The following is a 5,631-nucleotide window of genomic DNA, read 5'->3' as shown; positions in this document are numbered from 1 at the left end:
TCTCACGCCTTTAGTGCTTAGTTACCTTGTGAAGAGAGGAGCAAAAAAGCAGTAGAACCATGAGACATATGTTTTGGAAAGAGAGAGAGAGAGAGAGAGAGAGAGAGAGAGAGAGAGAGAGAGAGAGAGAGAGATGGTGTGTTCGGAAGCTAGAGGACCGGAGGGTCAAACAAGTGGGGTAGGATATATATATATATATATATAGATATGAGGACCACTCCATGAACTTAATGAAGAGAAGCAGTGAAGAATAGTACTGAGTAGGGAATGATAACTGTGGTGCAAGTTGATGAGTTTTGGATGGTGGGGGTGGAATGAATTGATGAACAGGGTTTAATTATTTATTGAACTTCCGCTTCCTCCCACTGAACAATATATACTTGGTGTACGCACACGACACATGATTCATGGTGTCCATGTATGCATACCAAAGCACAGACCACCTCTGGACCCCAACTTGCTCCCATTTCTCACAACCCCATCCTCCTCCCACTCTCTTCCACTCCCTCTTCTACTCCACACCATCTCTACCGTTTGCACCTTTTTTTTTTTGGCTAAGCCACTGCCATTTTTACTTGATTACAAACAATTCCCATGTCTCCCTCCACTGATTTTAATTTAATTGTATCACTCCCTCTGCCATTTTTTTAATCTCTCTCTCTCTTTTATACTATTATTTTTCAAAATTTTGAAATTTATGATTTGCTTTTTTAGTTTGTTCTATATACAACGCGGTTAGCTTCACCAGGATTGCTGCTAAACATTAATGGTAATCATAATTATCAAAATGTATAATGTTGCCTTTTTATTTTTATTAATTTTTCAACTGGACTAACATCTTATAAACATTTACTCATTTCTCATTTTGCTATTTCCATCTAGTAGCTAAAAACCGATGTGGGATTGTTGTCAAGATGATTATCAAGACAAATAGGGACACCAATTTGTTCGATCTGCGGTAAATAAAGAGCTTCTAAACACTAACTATGGTAGTAAGAGGTAAAGAGAGTTGATTTGCATATTATGAGATGTGTTTATCATGCGCATGAGTAATAAAGTTGTCAACAATAAATAACTTTTTTGTCGCTATATTACTATAATAATATAATTGGTTGTCAATCGATAAGCAAATATACTGGTCGTCGGCATGCACAATATGCATTTTCTATAATTTTTATTTTCTTTTAGTTCATAAAATAATTGTATTATTATTTCTACTATTACATCTTTTTGAATTAGCTATTTTTTGAAAATATGAGAACTTGTCGGAGTGTTTTAGGATTCCAAAAAATTATATCAAAACTAATTTCTATACAGTAAGGAATCTCCTTTCTATTAGTCATAATTATCATATAATTAAAAAGACACCGTTATTTCAGACTTTCAGTGGATTAGTCGACTGTTCAAAGTATTGTAAGTTGAGGTGTGATCCCAAGAGAGGGGTGAATTGGGTATTTAAACTTTTTTATGTGTAAGCTTAATTAGTTTTTAATATGATTTTCATAAGTGATCTAACTACTTCAATAACCACATAATTCTCAGCAAATAAATATACTAATATAGATTGATATCCTTTAATACGAAAGGATATACACTATGATATCAATACGTGATCAAACTACACATTAATCACAATACTCATAGCAGATAATATCAATATGCTTAGCTATAAAATAGTGTTTGCTTTTAATTCCAACTAGTGATTAAACAACACAATGAATATAAAATTCACAGAATATAAAAATCAATGTCAATATGCTTTGATATGAAAGAGATAAGAAAAAGAGTGACACCAAATTTTTATAAGTTTTGGCGATTTGAGCCTACGTCCTTGCCTCAAGCAACTCGCTGAGAATTTAACTATCCCTCCTTCAACAGGTAGATAAGCCTCTCTATTTTAGTAGGCGGAGAAGCTTTTTACAAACTCTCCTTCAATAGGCGGAGTAGCCTCTCTCCTCTACTTAGGCAAAGTTGTCTCTCTTCTTTACTTAGGCAGAGTAGCCTCTCTCATTCACTAGGCAGATTCATCTCTCTCCTTCAATAGGTGGAGAAACCTCTCAAGAAAAAATACCCTTCTCTTGTCAAAGAAGTAATTAAATAGAGTTGTACAAGAATAACTCTTTGAATAGAGTAGATACATACACATTAAAACTGTAATACACTCTTAGAAGAAGATTCCAATGAAGCTTGAAGAGTTTAGCTAGGGTTTTCTAGTTTTGGAAAAGTAGTAAGCTTGAAAAATGAACTCAGAAAACTTTCAGCAAAGAACACTATTAAACTCAATTGATAATTTTTAATCGGTATAATTAGTGTATAAAACATGTTTAGGGTTAGTTATTTATATCAATATTTGAATTATAGACGTTGTGTGTGTTTTAATGAGTTAATATTTGAGAATCTCAGAGATTTTCTGCTGTTTTGAAATTTATCATGAATGCTTCGATCGACTGAATTGAATGCTTGGTTGCCCAAACCAATTAAATCAAGAATTTTCAAAGTGGCAATAGCCACTTGGTCGACTAAACTTTAAGGTTCGCTCGCCTGAACTGAGCCATTTGGTTGAATAAACCCTAAGGTTCAGTCATCCGAACCAATAGTGTCTGGAAATTAAAAATGGCAGCAACCATTCAATCAACTGAACCCTAAGGTTCAGTCGCCTGAACTTCCTGATGCTAGACCAGTGTTCAGACTATGCATTCGATCGACTAACTACTTTGCCTCAGGTGCTTGAACATCTTGAAATACAAATTCCTTTATATTTTTCATTCCAAAAATGATTTTGACCTTTTGAAATAACTTTTGAACTTTGTAAAAATATTTTCCAAGAATTTTTAAAGTGCATAAGGTCCAACTAAGTCACCTAAGAGTTTCGTCACATAATTTAACAGAGGTGTACTTACATGAATCCTAATTTGCAATATTCATAAACAAACTGTTCAAGTCTTCATGTCTTTAAGCAATTGGTCTTCATACAAGTTTCATGTTAATAGTCATCTATCATTGTCTTGTATGCTTCATGACTTTCTGAAATTAGGATAGCTTCTCAAGAGGGGGGGTGAATTGGATTTTTTTTTTCAAAATATTTCAATTTTAATACTTTTTTTTTCAACAATCACGACAAGTAAATATAAAATCAATTCAACCACAACCAATCAACAAGATAATCAAAATCTTGATCTTTGTATCAATAGCCCTATAATAAATTGTAAAGCACACTGAATTTACGTAAGCCCGGTGTTTATTCCAAACTCACAATTCTTCTTAGTGTTTAGTTTTTAAACAAACTTTCAGATTAATAAGTTTAGGATGATCAACCAATGTAGTTTTTTTCGGTTTCCATAATCAATGCTGATCAAGTCAAAACAAATTATCCTACGGCCTATTTAACAACCATACACTCAGAATTAACAATTTAAAGCATACACGCAGGTTGTAAGTATTGTTGAAAAATAAAGAGTAAGGAAGAAAAGAGACACAAGATTTTACAAGGTTCGGCTTATACCCAGCCTACGTCCTCGCCTTTGGCAAACCACCAAAGGATTCACTAGTTCAATTTCGTTGACGGATGGAACAATACCGATTAGAATCACTTCTTCCTTTAGGCTATAGCCTGCCTCTCCAAATGTTATTCCCTCGTATGGTCCAACGATTCTACAACTTTGAATTGTCTATAAACAAAAACCAAGATTAAGAAGAGTTTACGTACAGTAAAATACTTTCACAGCAGAGTAGGTTAGTACAACATTCATTACAAGTATACTTCAAAGTAAATCAAATATAAAAGGATTGAAGCTCAATACTTATTTTAGATCACCAAATATCTTCCAAATACTGAAAGATTTAGACCTTGAAAGCTTTTCTTCGGAGTTTGGACCAGCAGTAACTCAGTAGTTGAAGATGAATGAACACAAGAGAGTTTGAGAAATTTTTAGAGAACTTTGACTGCTGGAAATTTCTTGGTGTATAAAATCTTTGAAGTTTGGGGCTATTTATAGAAGTTTAAGAGTAATTCCTTGTCCCCCAAGTTTCCTTGAAGTAATCCCCAAGTTTTTCAAAATAGTAGTGTCAAAAAATCCATTTAAAAAATCTTTTCGTTGGAAGTTTTTAAGCCAACGTTTGAGTGGCAGTCGCTTGCAACAACTTGACAGTCGCCTATCATAGAAGAAACTTACAACACAGAACACTGGCAGTCGCCTGCCAGAACCCAAGCAATCACCTGGCATGACCACCCAGGTGCCTGACTATGTTCAGGCAGTCGCCTGGCACCCTTCTGCGTCTTTGAGAATTCTTCATTTAATTTGAGCAGTCGCTTGCCATATGAAGGCAGTCGTCTGGCCCTTCTTTTTTACTAAAAAAATTTTCTTTTTAAAACTATTCTTTTCTTTGATTTGAAAAACATACTTTAGGGTTTTTCTAAAAATATATTTCTAAGTTTCTTTTGATTTTATGAGAGATTCAATTCAGTTTATACTTGAAATTAACTTGAAGTACTTACATACAAACATCCATAAAACTTTATTCCTTTGATCTTCAAGTAAGTCCTTGTTCTTACATCATATTTGAGTTTCTAATCTTTTCTTTGAGCTTTCATCAAATTATCTTTAATCTTCATGCTCTTCAAGACCTTTTTTTGATCCATAAACTTTATCAACCTTTTGAGCTTTGTCACTACCTTTAAGCTTTGCCTTTTTCCTGAAAAAATTTCATTTAAACCATATTAAACACATCATGATTTGTTATCATCAAAATAAGAATTGTAAACCTTATTAGGCCAACAATCTCCCCCTTTTTGATGATGACAAATCGACAGCAAAAATAATAAGAGATAATACTCATGGCTCCCCTTTTCAACAAGCATGATATATTTATAGTCATATAAGTAATGAATTCATGTTACTTGCAAAATGATTATACCCATATATATCCATCCATACAAGATAATCCATACATATTCATAGTTTTACAAAGCATAGCATATTAGAATTTTTCATTTTTGCACTCTCTTCTCTCAAACATCCCCCCTTTGGACATTAATAAAAAAGGAGAAGAGAGTAATAAAAAAAACATAGTGAAGTGCTGCAATACATAGTACTTATAGATATTACAAACATAAAGAACATACTATCTGGTAAAGCACTAATACATAGACAAAAGTTTTAAATAGCTCATAGATGAAACACATCAGTCGGAGGCTTCCATAGATCCACTTTCTTCTTCTTCTTCTTCTTCTTCACCAGATTTTTCAGCAGATTCATCATCACTCGATGGAGCAAAGCTGATATCCATATGAGAGTTGCCTTTAGAAGAGCTAGCCAAATGATTCTTAATCTTGTCAACACGCTAAACAAGGCTGGAACAATGAGTTTCCACAGCAGAAACCTTCTCCCTTAGTGTACCAAATCCAAATTGTATTCCATCACTGAAGGTCATATAGTGATTAAAAAATGGAACAAACCAAGAAGGAGTTTCTGGGTCAAGTTGAATTGAAGAGGCTGGTATGGAAGATTGAGGTGGTGGTGCAGATGATACATGATAATGTCCCTTATGAAAGCACCTTTAAGGAGAGTTCTTATATCCCATACGCTTAAGAATAGTATCAGAAAAGATACCGTAATGGGTTTTTCTAGTGAA

This window comes from Malania oleifera, chromosome 1 (assembly GCF_029873635.1).
Source record: "Malania oleifera isolate guangnan ecotype guangnan chromosome 1, ASM2987363v1, whole genome shotgun sequence".
In the NCBI taxonomy this organism is placed as follows: domain Eukaryota; kingdom Viridiplantae; phylum Streptophyta; class Magnoliopsida; order Santalales; family Ximeniaceae; genus Malania; species Malania oleifera.
This window is presented reverse-complemented; position numbering follows the sequence as displayed.